The sequence below is a fragment of the Antechinus flavipes genome, chromosome 4 (genome assembly GCF_016432865.1).
Source record: "Antechinus flavipes isolate AdamAnt ecotype Samford, QLD, Australia chromosome 4, AdamAnt_v2, whole genome shotgun sequence".
Lineage (NCBI taxonomy): Eukaryota > Metazoa > Chordata > Mammalia > Dasyuromorphia > Dasyuridae > Antechinus > Antechinus flavipes.
The window spans coordinates 139,672,119-139,691,369 of NC_067401.1; the positions used below are offsets into that span (position 1 = coordinate 139,672,119).

At 38.4% G+C, this 19,251-nt stretch overlaps 2 long non-coding RNA genes across 6 annotated transcripts in view; both read right to left on the bottom strand.

The window, feature by feature from the left end:
- LOC127560326 (uncharacterized) overlaps positions 1 to 19,251 on the bottom strand; it is a 94,578-nt gene that overhangs the window by 47,755 nt on the left and 27,572 nt on the right. The gene's annotated exons all lie outside the window — the stretch shown is intronic.
- The window catches only part of LOC127560324 (uncharacterized), a 41,677-nt gene that overhangs the window by 1,018 nt on the left and 21,408 nt on the right, over positions 1 to 19,251 (bottom strand). The window contains exons 1-2 of one of the 5 annotated variants that reach the window (XR_007953305.1): positions 18,294 to 18,399; positions 17 to 198 (exon numbers count right to left, since the gene is read on the bottom strand). This is a non-coding gene — a long non-coding RNA (uncharacterized LOC127560324). Of the gene's footprint in view, positions 1 to 16; positions 814 to 1,776; positions 1,874 to 16,513; positions 17,141 to 18,293; positions 18,400 to 19,251 lie in introns of those variants that run through there. The other 4 variants (XR_007953306.1, XR_007953307.1, XR_007953308.1 and 1 more) reach the window with 4 other exon arrangements.

Below are 19,251 nucleotides of genomic sequence, written 5' to 3' on the forward strand. Positions count from 1 at the left end.
AGGAACTCTCACTTACCTTTGACGGGTTAATTGGTTCAAATATAATTGCAGGTCTTTCAGAAACTGTTCCAACTGCTCTGGGGTAGCATCCTTTCCAGGATAAACTGGCTTCTTTATGGCCTGTACATTCGGTGGCAGCAATAAAGCCACACAGCAGGAAAGGACCAGAAAAGAGAACCAGCGTTGAAGGACAGCCATCTGAAGAACAAGAGATGAGAAGAAAGGGTCAGAAGAGAAGGCCTGAGAAAAAAAGCAAAAAAGAAATATAGAGAAAAGAGAAAAGGAGAGATGAGGAGAAGGGAGAGGGGGAAAGAGATGTCAGGATAAAGGAAGAAATTAACAGAGCAAGGGAACAGAGAAAAATTAAAGGAGAGAAACAGGAAGAATTCAGGGAGAAGGAGGTGTTGTGATACGGGAGCCACCTGCCAGTAGCTGCTGGAGTTCTAACTCAGATTTGTAGAATGGATCTCTTCATGTGAGAGGATGATGATGATGATGATGATACAAGGAGACTGAGAGGCTGTAGCATTCTCTGACCTCTCTGCTCTTCCCTCTTGCCTCCAATTTATTTCATTCCCAGTCCAGAAGGAACATCTGCAAAGGCTACTTTGCAACTCCTTCAAATGTTAGGGAGTGCAAACAGCACTATAGCAGGTGTTGAAGTTTGTGAGATATCATAGAGGCAAACTTTCAAATGGAGAAGATGACTATAGTCAAAACAAGCATTTATATCTCTCATCGGTCTCCTGGCTCAGCCCTTTGATGTGCTGGCCCATTTAATTACCCCGACTAAAAAGGTCTTACCAGATCTCTTCTCCCTTTCCTTCCCTGCTGGTTACAGAAAGAACTCTGGGAGGATCCTACTCATGAACAGCTCTCAAGTGCTCCTGCTTCTTTATTTCTTATGTGATACAGGAGCCACTTGCCAGCAGCCGCTGGAGGTATAACTCAGATCTGTAGAATGGATCTTCTTCATATAAGAGGATGATGATGATGATACAAGGAGACTGAGAGGAAGTTGCGTTCTCTGACCTTCCCAGTGAGAGGGAATTGCGTTATCTGACCTTCTTTCCTCTTCCCTCTTGCCTCCAATTTATTTCATTCCCAATCTACAAGGAACATCTTAGAAGGTTGCTTTGCAATGCCTTCAAGTTTATGATCCATAGCTATAGAGGCTCTCAGAGAATTGACCTGCCCCTTCACCTAGGCATGGTTCTTTACAGAAGGGAATGAAAAGGGAGAGAGACAGAGAAGGAGAGAGAGAGAAAAGCAAAAAAAGAGAGAGGGGGGAAGACAGAGAACAAGAGAGAGAAAAAGTGAAAGGGAGGGAGTCAAAGAGAGAGAGAAACTGAAGCTTTTAGAACTCTAAGCTGGAATGTTACCAACTGCTAACCAACTTCTAACTTAGATGGATAATAAGGATCTTCCAACATCTATGAGTATTTAATAAGCTCTGTGACATATTCCCTCCTCACAAGTTAAGGCTCTTAGATTCAGAGGCTCTCAAAGGACCATCTAGATCATCCATTTCCAGAATATCCTATTCTCTATTAAAGACTCCACTCCTTTTGCCTCTGTGTGGCTAAAGGGAGAGTCTCAATCCAAGTTCCTTCCTCAGTCTCAGTTACTCCCATCACTCTCCTAATCTAGTGCCCTCTTTAAAACTCCTACCATCCCACTCTTGGTTTTTCTCAGTTTTCCTCACTACCTTGGATATGGTAGTCTCCTTCGCTACCCCCAAATTCTCCTTTTCTTATATCTTGTTGAAATACTCACTGTAGAAGTTTGGGAGGATGGCAGCAAGAGACAGTTAAGACAAGAAAGGAGATGGTATCCACCAGCTGACTCTTTCCTGGGTTCTTGCCTCCTGGGGCTTGCTTATATGATGACCTGCAAAGAAGGAGGGAGGGGAAAGGAGAAGGAGATTAGGAGAGGAGGAGGGCAAAAGAAGGGGTGGTCAAGAAAGGAGGAGGTCCCACCCTCCTCATCTAACAAGATCACCTGACTACAGCAACATTGAGAAAGGTGCTGCCACTCCCTCCTTAGAAACCTAGAGACTCAGAGAGACAATGATAAGGGTTCCTCTGCAGAGGAGCCCACTATCCCACCCTTCTCTTCCCCTTACCTGAAATGAACTGGGTATGGTGAGGGATTAGAATCTATACTGAGTGTGCACTACTTTGAATCCATGCCAGATTTTTCATCCCCATAGTGGTCCATCTAGAGTCGGGGGTCCTCAAACTTTTAAAATAGGGGGCCAGTTCATTGTCCCTCAGACTATTGGAGGGCCGGACAATAGTAAAAATAAACACTTTGTTTTGTGCGCCTTTAAATAAAGAAACTTCATAGCCCTGGCTGAGGGGGATAAACGTCCTCAGCTGCTACACCTGGCCCGAGGGCCATAGTTTGAGGACCCCTGATCAGACCTTTCTTTTCTTAGATCATTAATAACCCCCTTCCAAAAAGTCTCAAACCATCAAAGTAGGAGAAGAGAGCAGACTAGATGGCTTCAAAGATCTCATTCTAACACTTATTCATTACAGCTGGGTGGGGAAATGAGAGAGAACAGAGACTTTTGGGGAGGGGGCAGCAGTAAAAGGTATCAGTTGAAGCATGGAGAATGGAAGGTCTTTTGGAATTGTGGTTGGGGATTGCACTGAATAATCTTTTGTCCCCTGGATTTCATGTGGAATGAGGAAGTCCGGATGTCAAGCCTAAAGTGTTAAGCTGTCAGATATGGGTCATGATGTTGTTTCTGAAAGAATTCAGGCTTATCCTCCAACTCAAAGACATTTAATGACATTTAAACACGCAGTGGGTGGGCCAAGCTTCCTGAAGAAGTCAGCACCCTAGAAAAGAAAGACAAGGATTTTAATAGAATAAATAGTGCTGATTACATCAGAAGACAGGTCAATTCTGAGGTTATAGGAAGTGTTTGCTACCATGGAGAGATCCTAAAACCTTAATGGAACTGTGCATGGGATTACCCAGAAGGTACACAGAAAAGGTCAATCAATATATTATAATGATATTATAACTATCATGGGATAATGATATTATGACTCTCATAGGTTCACTCACTGACAGGAAAGCAGGGACTATTGCAGGCAAAAGATTTTTTTGAGGTTTGCAGTCCAGGGCCGGTTCTGAAGTCTATCTTGGTTTTGAAATTGATTTTGAGATTGCCCTGTGGAGTTTGTCCTTGGTACCAAATTTCCTAGTTTTAGCCTAGTTTTAGGACTCTGACTGACCAATCCCAACACTTAGTCAAAGCAAGAACTGAGTGAAAATGGAAAACCTAAGGCTAAGAGTTCCTGCAAAGGAAAGTGGATTCACATGTCAACCAGAAAGTGGAAAAGTGGAATGGAAGGAGAACATACCCCCATAGTGACTCATTCTAGGGAGGCCTTCCTTAAGAAGGAGAAATTATAAAATATAATTTTTGAAATTTAGAAATTAAAAATGAAAGGATGCTAGGAATGCCTGACCTTGATACTGGCATAGAATCCCTTGTGAAACAGAGCTAAAGGCACATATCTGAAGTATATATATATGGAAAGTTGGTGCAAGAAAGAGACTTCTTGGAGATTCCAATGGAAAACTTCCAAGCCCAGAATTTCATCTCTTCCCGCACTAGGTGTGTACTCAAAAACCAGATTTCCACATCTTAATCTTCTTGAGTCCTACCCTTCCACCATCCCCTGAGTTCCAAGTTTCTTTCATCTGTATCATATGTATCTGTATCATCTGTATCATATATCATATGATGAAGAGGCCAAAAGTTGATAGTTCTATCAGAACAAGGGACAGAACTATCAACTTTTGGTTTCTTCATCATTGCGTCCACTTATCTGGAGTCGATGAGCTAGCTTCTTAGTATAGGAGCTGCTCCCCAAAGACTCTATCATAGCATATAGGAGAGAGCTTGACTTGCCCTCAGAAAAGCATGACCTCAGACACTGGCAAACAGAGTAAGTTTGGGCAAATCACTGAAACTCTCTCACTGTGTTTCCTCATTATAATAATAATAATAACACCTACCTTGTTGTATTGTTGTAAAAATAAAATGAAACATTTGTCAAACACTTTGAAAATTGTGAAGGCAACTCGGTGGTGCAATGGAGAGATTATCAGGTCTGAGGTCAGGAATAATCATCTTTCTGAGTTTAAATCTGACCTCTGACATTTCCTAGCTGTGTGACCCTGGGCAAGTCACTTAACCCTGTTTACCTCAGTTTTCTGATCTGTAAAATTAACTGGAGAAGGAAATGGCAAAGCACTCCTGTATCTTTGCCAAGAAAACCCTAAAGGGAGTGTTGAACAGTCAGACATGATTGAACAAAAAATTATAAAGCACTTTATAAATACTCACAGTCTATATGGGAGTTGGGAGAGTAATAACAATTGACATTTTAAAAAGCACTTGAAGGTTTACTTAAGAGAAGGTGATAAAGGCAGTCAGTCCATAACAGGAAGAGGCTTGGATTCCAACTCTGTTATGAAAGTGTTGTACGGCCCAGACCTTTCTGAGCCTCAGCTTCTCTTTTGGAGAATGAAGGACTTGAACCAATTTTAATGTCTTTTGAATTTGAGGAGTCCATCAATCTAATGAGATTCCTGGGCATGGACTTTTTTTTTTTTTTTGGTGATATCTGAATGGGATTTTCCCTCTCCTCCTCTCCCTGTTTCCATCTCTGTCTCTCCCAACCCTCAGAAGACAAACCAGGATGCAGCAGAGTAAACAATCATGGGAATCTGCCCTATACCCAGTTGAATAAATAAATAAGGCATTTATTAAGTATTTTCTGTATGTAAATCAATATATTAAGCCCTGGAAATGCAAAAAGGAAAGTAAAAGAGTCCCTGCTCACCTTCTAATGGGGAAGAAAATACAAGGAGAAGATTTTCACTCCAACTCATGAAAAAGGCTCATGTTCTTTAAGCTTCAGAGGCAAGTCAGATAGATAGTAACGCCTCTTATTTAATATAATTTTCACTGATAAAATGGTAACAGTTTCTGATGTAGGATCATTTGATAATGGGGAGGCTCTTGGTGGCAAGAATTTTCTTTGGGTGTTTTTTTTAATTGCCAAGCTTCATCTTTACAGAGACTGCCTCCCAGGATGATGGCTAGGGGACCAGGCTGAAAGCTATGCTATTCCCCAAACCCTTAGAATCTCCATCCTGGTTTGTCTCCATTAGGATTTGAGGAGAGAGAATGGCCAAGTTAGCAGAAATGGTCACACTTGCCTGGTATGTGCTGCCTCTACACTTTCCTGTGCCAGGAACACTTGATGGTGATGAGGTCCTGGGTAACTAGGTGGGGTTGGCAGAGAAAGACTGAAGTACTAATAAGCTTATTCCCTGCATGGGGCTTAGTTCTACCTTATAGTCCCACCCTCTGTGGGGGTCGTGGGTAGTCCCACATTGCTGTGTCCAGTCAGAAATCCAAGTTACGTCAAAGCCCCATGGTTAAATTTTCCCTATAAATCTGTCCATTGCCCATGCCATCTTTGCTGAGTCCCTTTAGGGTTAGCCCTCTATGGCAGTCTGCCTCATGGTGCTTTTCTCCTTACTTCTCCCCCATGCCTCATGGTGTCTTTCTCCTTATAAATAACTCACTTTTTTTTTTTTTTTTTTTTTTTTTTTTTTGCTAAGGCAATTGGGGTTAAGTGACTTGCCCAGGGTCACACAGCTAGGAAGTCTTAAGTGTCTGAGGTCAGATTTGAACTCAGGTCCTCCTGACTTCAGGGCTGGTCCTCTATCCACTGCGCTACCTAGCTGCCCCTAACTCACTTTTTTAGAGTGCTAATTCCTTTGATGGATTTAGCTTGCCAGTCAATGGAGTACACCTCATGGTATATTCCTTTAATAAATTCTTCCAAACACTTTTCCTTGGTAAACTATAGCTCTCCCAAATCTATTTCATATTTGCCAATCATAGTGTCTATTATATCTCTTCATTTTGTTTGTAACCTCTTTTCCTACATAAATCTACTTTTTACCAAAGATATTGGGACCTTCCCTCTAAAACTGCCTACTCATATTTTTACACTCCTTATCACTTGGGGAATGGCTCTTATTCTTTTTTTTTTTTTAATTAAAACTTTTTATTTACAAAGCATAGGCATGGGTAATTTTTCCAATACTGACCCCTGCAAAACTTTTTGTTCCAAATTTCCTCCCTCCTATGACTCTTCTTATAAATTTGAATGAGTTGCTTATACATCTTAGAAATGAAAGTTTTGTCAGAAAAATTGTCAGTGAATATTTTTCCCAGTTAAGTTTTTCTTTTAATTTTAGCTTTATTGGATTCATTTATGCAAACACTTTTTAAATTTTATGCAATCAAAATGATCAACTTTAATCTTCTAGGATCCTCTCTTTTCTTTATTTGGTAATGAACTTTTATCCTATCCATAGATCTCTTTGTAATATTTTTTGTCACATTGCCAAAATTTATTTATGATGTGACTTTTTATTTCTAGATCACATAGCTATTTGGAGTTTCTTTCTATTTAAGTTAAGAGATGTTGGTCTAAATTTAATATGGCTGCCTAAATTTTCCAGTTATTATTTTTTTTCTTTTTTTTTAATTTTTATTTAATAATTACTTTATATTGACAGAATCCATGCCAGGGTAATTTTTTTTACAACATTATCCCTTGCACTCATTCCTGTTCCGATTTTTCCCCTCCCTCCCTCCACCCCCTCCCCTAGATGGAAAGCAGTCCTATATATGTTGGATATGTTGCAGTATATCCTAGATACAATATATGTTTGCAGAACCAAACAGTTCTCTTGTTGCACAGGGAGAATTGGATTCAGAAGGTATAAATAATCCAGGAAGAAAAACAAAAATGCAGATAGTTCACATTCATTTCCCAGTGTTCTTTCTTTGGGTGTAGCTGCTTCTGTCCGTCATTTATCAATTGAAATTCAGGTCTCTTTGTCAAAGAAATCCACTTCTATCAAAATATGTCCTCATACAATATCATTGTCGAAGTGTATAATGATCTCCTAGTTCTGCTCATTTCACTTAGCATCAGTTCATGTAAGTCTTGCCAGTTCTCTCTGTATTCATCCTGCTGGTCATTTCTTACAGAACAATAATATTCCATAACATTCATATACCACAATTTACCCAGCCATTCTCCAATTGATGGGCATCCATTCATTTTCCAGTTTCTAGCTACTACAAATAGGGCTGCCACAAACATTTTAGCACATACAGGTCCCTTTCCCTTCTTTAGTATCTCTTTGGGATATAAGCCCAATAGAAACACTGCCGGATCAAAGGGTATGCACAATTTGGTAACTTTTGGGGCATAATTCCAGATTGCTCTCCAGAATGGTTGGATTCATTCACAGTTCCACCAACAATGCATCAATGTCCCAGTTTTCCCTGCCACCCCTCCAACATTCAACATTATTTTTTCCTGTCATCTTAGCCAATCTGACAGGTGTGTAGTGGTATCTCAGAGTTGTCTTAATTTGCATTTCTCTGATTAATAATGACTTGGAGCATCTTTTCATATGGCTAGAAATAGTTTCAATTTCTTCATCTGAGAATTGTCTGTTCATATCCTTTGACCATTTATCAATTGGAGAATGGCTTGATTTCTTATAAATTGGAGTCAATTCTCTATATATTTTGGAAATGAGGCCTTTATCAGAACCTTTAACTGTAAAAATGTTTTCCAAGTTTGTTGTTTCCCTTCTAATCTTGTCTGCATTAATTGTGTTTGTACAAAGGCTTTTTAATTTGATGTAATTAAAATTTTCCATTTTGTGATCAATAATGATCTCTAGTTCTGCTTTGGTCACAAATTCCTTCCTCCTCCACAAGTCTGAGAGCTGAACTATCCTATGTTCCTCTGATTTGTTTATGATCTCATTCTTTATGCCTAAATCATGGACCCATTTTGATCTTATCTTGGTATATGGTGTTAAGTGTGGGTCCATGCCTAATTTTTGTCATACTAATTTCCAGTTTTCCCAGCAGTTTTTTTGTCAAATAATGAATTCTTATCCCAAAAGTTGGGATCTTTGGGTTTATCAAACAGATTGCTGTAGTTATTGACTCTTTTGTCCTGTGAACCTAACCTATTCCACTGATCAATTAATCTATTTCTTAGCCAATACCAAATGGTTTTGGTGACTGCTGCTTTATAATATAGTTTTAGATCAGAATTTTCATTAATTCCTTTGAAATTCTCGACTATATTCTTCCATATGAGTTTTGTTGTTATTTTTTCTAGGTCATTAAAATAGTTTCTTGGGAATCTGATTGGTATAACACTAAATAAATTGACTAGTTTAGGGAGATTATCATCTTTATTATATTCACTTGGCCTATCCAAAAGCACTTAATATTTTTCCAATTATTTAAATCTGACTTTATTTGTGTGGAAAGTGTTTTGTAATTTTGCTCATATAATTCCTGATTTTCCTTTGGTAGAGAGATTCCCAAATATGTTATGCTATCGACAGTTATTTTGAATGGAATTTCTCTTTGTATCTCTTACTGTTGGATTTTGTGGTGATGTATAAAAATGCTGAGGATTTATGTGGATGTATTTTGTATCTTGCAACTTTGCTAAAGTTGTGAATTATTTCTAATAGCTTTTTAGTAGAATCTCTAGGATTCTCTAAGTATACTATCATATCATCTGCAAAGAGTGATAATTTGGTTCCCTCATTACCTACTCTAATTCTCTTTCTTAACTCTTCTTGCTGAGGCTAGCATTTCTAATACAATATTGAATAATAATGGTGATAGTGGGCAACCTTGTTTCACTCCTGATCTTACTGGGAAAGGTTCTAGTTAATCCCCATTACATATGATGCTTACTGGCGATTTAAAATATATGCTCCTCTTTAATTGATCAAAGATGGACAGAAGCAGCTATACCCAGAGAAAGAACACTGGGAAATGAATATTAACTGCTTGCATTTTTGTTTTTCTTCCCGGGTTATTTATACCTTCTGAATCCAATTCTCCCTGTGCAACAAGAAAACTGTTCGGTTCTGCACACATATATTGTATCTAGGATATACTGTAACCCATTCAACATGTAAAGGACTGCTTGCCATCTGGGGGAAGGGTTGGAGGGAGGGAGGGGAAAAATCGGAACAGAAGTGATTGCAAGGGATAATGCTGTAAAAAATTACCCAGCTATGCGTTCTATCAATAAAAAGTCATTTTAAAAAATTAAATAAAATATATGCTCCTGACTATTTTAAAGAAAAGTCCATTTATTCCTATACTCTCAAGTGTTCTTATTAGAAATGGATGTTGGATTTTATCAAATACTTTTTCTGCATCTCTTGAGATGATCATATGGTTTTTGTTATTTTGCTTATTGATATAGTCAATTATGCTAATAGTTTTTCTAATATTGAACCAGCCCTGCATTCCCAGTATAAATCCTACTTGGTCATAGTGTATTATTCTGGGTATGATTTTCTGTAATCTTTTTGCTAATGTTTTATTTAAGATTTTAGCATCAATATTCATTAGGGAGATTGGTCTATAATTTTCTTTCTCTGTTTTCAACCTACCTGGTTTAGGTATCAATACCATGTCTGTGTCATAAAAGGAATTTGGTAGGACTTCTTCAATCACTATTTTTTCAAATAATTTATATAGCATTGGAGTTAATTGTTCTTTAAATGTTTGGTAGAATTCAACATGTAAATCCATCTGGTCCTGGGGATTTTTTCTTAGGAAGTTGATTAATAGCTTGTTCTATTTCTTTTTCTAAGATGGGACTGTTTAACCAATTTACTTCTTCCTCTGTTAATCTGGGCAAATTATATTTTTGGAGGTATTCTTTCATTTCTTTTAAGTTATGTGATTATTTGAGGGATGTGGCCCTCTTCAACAATGAGATGAACAATGATGAACTCCAATAGAGTAGTAATGAATTGAACCAGCTACACCTAACGAAAAGAACTCTGGGAGAGGACTATGAATCACTACATAGAATTCCCAATCCCTCTATTTTTGTCCACCTGCATTTTTTATTTCCCTCACAGGATAATTGTACACTATTTCAAAGTCTGATTCTTTTTGCACAGCAAAATAACTGTACGGACATGTATACATATGTTGTATTTAATTTATACTTTAACATATTTAACATGTATTGATCAACCTGCCATTTGGGTGAGGGGAGAGGGAAAGGAGGGGGAAAATTGGAACAAAAGGTTTTGCAATTGTGAATTCTGAAAAATTACCCATGACTATATCTTGTAAATAAAAAAGTATAATAAAAAAAGGAAAAAAAAAGTTATCGAATTTATTGGCCTAAAGTTGGGCAATGCAACTCCTAATAATTGTTCTAATTTCCTCTTCATTAGTGGCAAGCTCTCCCTTTTCATTTTTAAGACTAACAATTTGGTTTTCCTCTTTCCTTTTTAAAATCAGATTTACTAAGGGTTTGTCTATTCTGTTTGTTTTTTTCATAGAATCAACTCTTAGTTTTATTAATTAATTCAATAGTTTTTTTTTTTACTTTCAATTTTATTAATCTCTCCTTTTATTTTTAGAATTTCAAGTTTAGTGTTTGACTGGGGGGTTTAAATTTGTTCCTTTTCTAGCATTTTTAGTTGCAAACCCAATTCATTGACCTTCTCTTTCTCTATTTTATGCAAGTAGGCCTCTAGAGATATAACATTTTCCTTTATTACCACATTGGCTGCATCCCACACATTTTGGTATGATGCCTCATTATTGTCATTTTCTTGGGTGAAGTTATTAATTATGTCTATGATTTGCTGTTTCACCCAATCCTTCTTTAGCATGAGATTATTTAGTTTCCAATTTTTTTTGGTCTATTTTCCCCTGGTTTTTTATTCAATGTAATTTTCATTGCATCGTGATCTGAAAAGGATCCATTTACTATTTCTGCCTTACTGCATTTGCGTTTGAAGTTTTTATGTCCTAATATATGGTCAATTTTTGTATAGGTTCCATGAACTGCTGAGAAGAAAGTGTAATCTCTCCTGCCTCCATTTAGTTTTCTCCAAAGATCTATCATATCCAACTTTTCTAGTATTCTATTTAGTTCTTTGACTTCTTTCTTATTTATTTTGTGCTTTGATTTATCTACTTCTGAGAGTGCAAGGTTGAGATCTCCCACTATTATAGTTTTGCTGTCTATTTCTTCTTGCAGCTCTCTTAATTTCTCTTTTAAGAATTTAGATGCTACACCACTTGATGCATATATATCTAATATTGATATTGCTTCATTATCTATGCTACCCTTTAGCAAGACATAGTGCCCTTCCTTATCTCTTTTAATTAGATCAATTTTTGCTTTTGCTTGATCTGAGATAAGGATGGCTATCCCTGCTTTTCTGACTTCACCTGAAGCATAGTAGATTCTGTTCCAACCTTTTACCTTTACTCTGTATGTATCGCCCTGCTTCAGGTGTATTTCCTATAAACAACCAATTGTAGGATTCTTGTTTTTAATCCATTCTGCTAACTTCTTTCTGGAGAGTTTACCACATTCACATTTATGGTTAAAATGACCAGTTCTGTATTACTTGCCATCTTGTTAACCCCTGCTTATGCTTTTCTCCTTTTCTTCCCCCTTATCCCCCTTCCCAGTATTAAACTTGTGAGCACCACTTGCTTCTCACAGCCCTCCCTTTTTAGTATCCCTCCCCCCACCTTAAAATTCCTCCCCCTATCTTACCCCTTTTCCTCACAATTTCTGTATTCCTTTCCACTTAGTTTCCTCCTTCCCTTTTCACTTTCCCCCTTCCTACTTTTCTATGAGGTCGAAGAAGTTTTACCATAAATCGAATATGTCTAATATTTTTCTCTTTAAGCCAATTCTGAAGAGAATATGATACACAGTATGTTCATCCCCTTTCATTATTTCTCTCAGACAGAATAGATTTCCTTTGTCTCTTCATGAGATGTAGTACCCCCACTTTACCCTTTTTCTGGTACAATTTCCTTTCCACCTCTACTTTCTAGAACAAATTATACATGTGTTCTTTATATACCTTTATAGCAGAAATATAGTTACCAAGATTTCTTTTTACCCTTTTAGGTTTCTCTTGAGTTTTATTATTTGGAAATCAAACTTTTTGTTTAGTTCTGGTTTTTTCATTAGAAATTGATGAAATTCACTTATTTCATTGAATGTCCATCTTCTTCCCTGGAAGAAATGCTCATTTTGGCTGGGTAGGTTATTTTTGGCTGCATACCAAGTTTCTTAGCTTTTCAGAATATCAGATTCCAGGCCCTTTGATCCTTTAATGTGGATGCTGCTCAGATCCTGGGTAATTCTTATTCTGAATTAATTTTTTCTCGCAGCTTGTAATATTTTTCCTTGGTTTGATAGTTCTGGAATTTAGCCACTATATTTCTTGGAGTTTTGATTTTAGGGTCCCTTTCAGTAGGTGATCGATGAATTCTTTCAATGCCTATTTTACCCTCTATTTCTTTAACTTCTGGGCAATTCTCCTTGATAATTTCCTGGAAAATAGTGTCCAGGCTCTTTTTTTCATCATATTTTCCAGAGAGTCCAATAATTCTCAGATTGTCTATCATAGATCTATTTTCCTGGTCTGTTGTTCTCTCAAGAAGGTATTTGACATTTTTCCCCATTGATTCATTTTTTAAAGTTTTGCTTAACTGATTCTTGGTGTCTCCTTGAGTCATTTAATTCTATTTGTTCAATTCTGATTTTCAATGAATTATTTCCTTCACTCACTTTTTAAATATATTTTTCTTATTGTCCAATTGAGTTTTTAAGTGAGTTGTTTTGTTCTATGGAATTTTTTCCATTTCACCATTTTTTATAGAGAGCCATTTTCTTTTTCCAATTCACTAATTCTGTTTTTCAAGGATTTGATTTCTTTATCCACTCTATCTTTAAATGAATGGGATGATTTATGCAGGCTCTCTTGCCAAGCTTCCCTTTCCTTTTCCCATTTTTCTTCTAGCTCTCTTGTGAGAGCCTTTTAAATTTGTTCTCTGAGAGTCTTGTGTTTTGAGGACCAGATCATATCCCCTTTTAGGATTCATCTGGAGACAATCTGTTTTTAGCTCCTCAGGGTTTAAAGTCTGCTCTCTAGCCATATAGAAGCTATCAATAGTTAGAGTCTGTTTAAATTTTTTGCTCATTTTGTTAAAGAAGAATCAAAGAAAACAGAGTAGCAAAAAACAACAACAACAACAACAACAACAACACAAACCAAATGCAGTCTGCTTTTGGGGGGAGAAGAGGGGGCTGGATGGTATTACCAAACTTCTGCTACAGACTGCAGGGCAGGGGGAGAGGGGGGAAGGAAGAGGAGAGGGGAGAGTAGTGAGGCATTAGCAGGCCAGCAATGGCTGCATTGTACCTGCACTCTGAGACTCTGAGAGCATGCTGAGACCCTTCGGGTCGGTGTTGCCAGGTCCCGAGAGATCTTAGCTTTTTGGGTTTTTAGTCTTTACCTCCTGTGTTTACAGCTCCTCTGCTGGTCTACTGGCTTGCTGCCATGGCAAAGTATCTGTACTGGTAAAATTCTCCCAGTAGAGATGGCTGAGATCACATCCCACTCCCCTCAGTTAGCTCCATACTCTTATTGTCTGCTGTGCTGCCGCTGCCTGCCTGCCTTCACTCTGCACTCAATCTGACCATCCCCACTGGTGAGCAAAAACAGATCTTTTCTGCTGAATTTCAGGGATATCTTCTGTTGGTAATTATTTGTGTGGGGGAAGGGGGTCGGGGGGTCAGTCAAGCACTTATTCTGAGGCCTTGTCATGAAATAAATTCTGAGAGCAAAGAGGAAGATTAAGTAGATGTGTGTGTCCTCTCCGCCATCTTGGCCAGAAATCTTGATAGCTTTTTGAGTATAGTTCCAAATTGCTCTCCAAAATGGTTAGATCCATTCATAACTTCACCAACAATGTATCAGTGTCCCAGTTTTCCCACATTCCCTCCAGAATTTATCATTATCTTTTCCTGTCATTTTAGCCAATCTGAGAGGTGTGTTGTGGTATCTCAGAGTTGTCTTAATTTGCATTTCTCTGATAAATCATGATTTGAAACAACTTTTCATATGACTAGAAATAGTTTCAATTTCTTCATCTGAAAATTGTTCATATCCTATGACCATTTATCATTTGAAGAATTTTTTCTCTATTTTTTTTAACCAGTATAAATTTGTTTTTGAGGATGGCAGCTTTGTCATAGAGCTAGAAATCTGGTACTGACAGGTCCCCTTTTCCATTTTATTTTTATTATTTTTTCTTGAAAATCTTGATCTTTTGTGCATGTGTGTGTGTTCCTATGAATTTTGTTATTTTTTCTTGTTATATGAAGTAATCCTTTGATTGGAATGACACTACATAAGTAAATTAGTTTAGAAAATATTATGTTTAATTTTTTATTTCTAAGTAGTTAATATTTTCAAATTACTTAAGTCCACCTTTATTTCTCTTATCAATGGTCTGTAGTTGAATTTGTGTGTGTGTGTGTGTGTGTGTGTGTGTGTGTGTGTGTGTACATATATATAGAGAGAAAGAGAGATATGTGTATCTTGGAAGATATACTCTAAAGCATTTTACATATTCTATAGTGAGTTTAAATGGAATTTCTTTATCTCTTGTCAACTTTTACTATTATTATATAGAAATTCCCAGAATTTCTATAAATTTATTTTGTATCTTGTAAATTTGCTGGTTTTAACTATTTCAATAAAACTTTAGCTGGACTTTTAGAGTTCTTTATATAAACCATCATATCATCTGCAAAAGGTGATTATTATGCTTCTTTTTTACCCTTATGGTTATTCCCCCATTTTTTCTTGTCTTATTCCCAGAATTACTATAATGTCAAATAGAAGGGGTAAATGCTCATCTTGGTTTCACTCCTCATTTTATTAGAAAAAAATTCTAGTTTATCTCCATTGAATATTATGGTAGCTCTTGGTTTTAAGTAGATCTTACTTATTATTTTAAAGACGGATTATTTGTCCCTAATTTTTAGTGCTTTTAGCAGATATATTTTTCAAGTTTTTTTCTGTATCTATTGACAAAAACATGTGTTGTTGTTGTTAATATCACTGTTCTTTTTTCCCCCTGAGACAATTGGGGTGTCTGAAGCCAGATTTGAACTCAGGTCCTCCTGACTCCAGGGCTTCTGACTCCAGTGCCACCTAGTTGCCCCAGTGCTAATATCATTAAGTTTATAGTTTTCCTAATACTAAATGAACTCTATGTTACTGGCATATATCCAACTTGTCATATTGTATGATACTTGTGATATATTTGTTAATATAGCATTTAAAATGTTTGCATCTGGGTTTGTTTTCTTTTTTTACTTTGACACACCCATTTTATGTATCAAGACCATATTTGTATCATGGAAGAAAATTGGTAATTTGCTAGCATTTTAAACAGTTTGTTTAAAATCAGAATTAATTTCTCTATAATTGTTGATAATAAATCATGTAGTCCTGGATTATTTTTAATATTTTTTAATTCACTTTTTGCAAGAGTTACAGAGTTAGAGCCAGGACTCTCTGCTGGCCTCTGGAAACAGGGAAAGGATAATTGAAGCAGAAGCAGTGAAAACTTAGCTGATGGGATGTCCTATAAAACAAGAGAAGGGATAGCAGGGTGACAAATCAGAGATAGAGGTTCTTCCAATTATTATGACACTTTCCTCCCATTCCCAGGGACTCTACCCATATTTTTCCCCATGGGAAAGTGATCCTATCATTGAAGGCACTGTTACCCATCTACCACTATTTTCCTCCTTTTTCCATTCCCTCTTCTTCCCGAGTTGTGGAGGGCATACACACACACTTGCACATAAAGTTCTTCACTATACTCTCCTCCCTCAATGTAGGAAAATTCAGAGATTTGGAGATACTTTGTACCTGGATTGCTGCAGCAGAACCACCTACTCCAAGAAATCTACCCCATCTTCATAGAATCTCTCGTCCTCTGCTCTCTTCCCATACCTATGGAAAAATACATCTGGAGGCAGAGCCCTCCATACTCCCCAATAGTTGAACAAGACCAAACTCACATACAAAGTAGTGTCTCAAAAACTCACATACAGTCTTCGGACACACCCTCTCCTCTCTAGCTGAGAATGACATTCAGAAGCCCTACCTAGGAGAGGCTAGGATTTGAATTGAATGTCTGGGAGAGAAAGGTGTGATTAGTGGTATGGTTAGTCCCCAGGATCAGAGCTGGTGGAAATTTCTGGATTTCTCCCCCCACTATATATGGATACTTCTGGTCACATTGACATGAAGAACTCACTGATAAGTAGTCCAGACTCACACCTAACTCACACTCCTGCATTAGCTCACATATATGCATAAGTATGCTATACATTCATGCCCAGGATTGCAAGGAACTCAACACATACCTTTACAATGTCCCAATTAAAACCCCCTACTTATTCTCTTCACTATCTCACATTGCTATTTTATAGACCTGTAGACCCTAGCCTTGCCCCCACCCAACATAGGGATTCTCACTTACCTTGGACGGGTTATTATGGTCAAATATAATCTCATGTCTTTCACATACTGTGCAAACTGCTCTGGGGTAGCATTGTCTCCAGGATAAACTGGCTCCTGCATAGCCTGAACATTCGGTGGCAGCAATAAAGCCACACAGCAGGAAAGGACCAGAAAAGAGAACCAGCGTTGAAGGGCAGCCATCTGAAGAACAAGAAACGAGAAGAAAGGGTCAGAAGAGAAGGCCTGAGAAAAAAAAGCAAAAAAGAAATATAGAGAAAAGAGAAAAGGAGAGATGAGGAGAAGGGAGAGGGGGAAAGAGATGTCAGGATAAAGGAAGAAATTAACAGAACAAGAGAACAGAGAAAAATTAAAGGAGAGAAACAGGAAGAATTCAGGGAGAAGGAGGTGTTGTGATACGGGAGCCACCTGCCAGTGGCTGCTGGAGGTCTAACTCAGATCTGTAGAATGGATCTCTTCATGTGAGAGGATGATGATGATGATGATGATGATGATGATGATGATACAAAGAGACTGAGAGACTGTAGCATTCTCTGACCTCTCTGCTCTTCCCTCTTGCCTCCAATTTATTTCATTCCCAGTCCACAAGGAACATCTGCAAAGGCTGCTTTGCAACTCCTTCAAATGTTAGGGAATGCAAACAGCACTATAGCAGGTGTTGAAGTTTGTGAGATATCATAGAGGCAAACTTTCAAATGGAGAAGTTGACTATAGTCAAAACAAGCATTTATGTCTCTCATTGGTCTCCTGGCTCAGCCCTTTGATGTGCTGGCCCATTTAATTATCCCGACTAAAAAGGTCTTACCAGATCTCTTCTCCCTTTCCTTCCCTGCTGGTTACAGAAAGAACTCTGGGAGGATCCTACTCATGAACAGCTCTCAAGGGCTGCTGCATCTTTATTTCTTATGTGATACAGGAGCCACTTGCCAACAGTTGCTGGAGGTCTAACTCAGACCGGTAGAATGGATCTTCTTCATGTAAGAGGATGATGATGATGATGATACAAGGAGACTAAGAGGCAGTTGGGTTCTCTGACCTTCCGACTGAGAGGCAATTGTGTTGTCTGACCTTCTTTCCTCTTCCCTCTTCCCTCCAATTTATTTCATTCCCAATCTACAAGGAACATCTTAGAAGGTTGCTTTGCAATGCCTTCAAGTTTATGATCCACAGCTATGGAGGCTCTCAGAGAATTGACCTGCCCCTTCACCTAGGCATGGTTCTTTACAGAAGGGAATGAAAAGGGAGAGAGACAGAGAAGGAGAGAGAGAGAAAAGCAAAAAAAGAGAGAGGGGGGAAGACAGAGAACAAGAGAGAGAAAAAGTGGAAGAGAGAGAGTCAAAGAGACAGAGAAACTGAAGCTTTTAGAACTCTAAGCTGGAATGTTACCAACTGCTACCCAACTTCTAACTTAGATGGATAATGAGGATGTTCCAACATCTATGAGTATTTAATAAGCTCTGTGACATATTCCCTCCTCACAAGTTAAGACTCTTAGATTCAGGGGCTCTCAAAGGACCATCTAGATCCTCCATACCCAGAATATCCTATTCTCTATTAAAGACTCCCCTACTGTTGCCTCTGTGTGGCTAATGGGGGAGTCTCAATCCCAGTTCCTTCCTCAGCCTCAGTTACTCCCATCACTCTCCTAGTCTAGTGCCCTCTTTAAAACTCCTACCATCCCACTCTTGGTTTTTCTCAGTTTTCCTCACTACCTTGGAAATGGTAGTCTCCTTCGCTACCCCCCAAATTCTCCTTTTCTTATATCTTGTTGAAATACTCACTGTAGAAGTTTGGGAGGATGGCAGCAAGAGACAGTTAAGACAAGAAAGGAGATGGTATACACCAGCTGACTCTTTCCTGGGTTCTTGCCTCCTGGGGCTTGCTTATATGATGACCTGGAAAGAAGGAGGGAGGGGAAAGGAGAAGGAGATTAGGAGAGGAGGAGAGCAAAAGAAGGGGTGGTCAAGAAAGGAGGAGGTCCCACCCTCCTCATCTAACAAGATCACCTGACTACAGCAACATTGAGAAAGATGCTGCCACTCCCTCCTTAGAAACCTAGAGACTGAGAGAGACAATGATAAGGGTCCCTCTGCAGAGGAGCCCACTATCCCATCCTTCTCTTCCCCTTACCTGAAAAGAACCGGGTAAGGAGAGGGATTAGAATCTATAGTGTGAGTGCACTACTTTGAATCCATGCCAGATCTCTCATCCCCATAGTGGTCCATCTAGAGCCGGGGGTCCTCAAAGTATTTATATAGGGGGCCAGTTCATTGTCCCTCAGACTGTTGAAGGGCCAGACTATAGTAAAAATAAACAATTTGTTTTGTGGGCCTTTAAATAAAGAAACTTCATAGCCCTGGCTGAGGGGCATAAACGTCCTCAGCTGCTACACCTGGCCCACGGGCCACAGTTTGAGGACCCCTGACCAGACCTTTCTTTTCTTAGATCAATAATAACCCCCTTCCAAAAAAGTCTCAAACCATCAAAGTAGGAGAAGAGAGCAGACTAGATGGCTTCTAAGATCCCATTCCAACACTTATTCATTACAGCTGGGTGGGGAAATGAGAGAGAACAGAGACTTTTGGGGAGGGGGCAGCAGTAAAAGGTATCAGCTGAAGCATGGAGAATGGAAGGTCTTTTGGAATTGTGCTTGGGGATTGGACTGAATAATCTTTTGTCCCCTGGATTTCATGTGGAATGAGGAAGTCCGGATGTCAAGCCTAAAGTGTTAAGCTATCA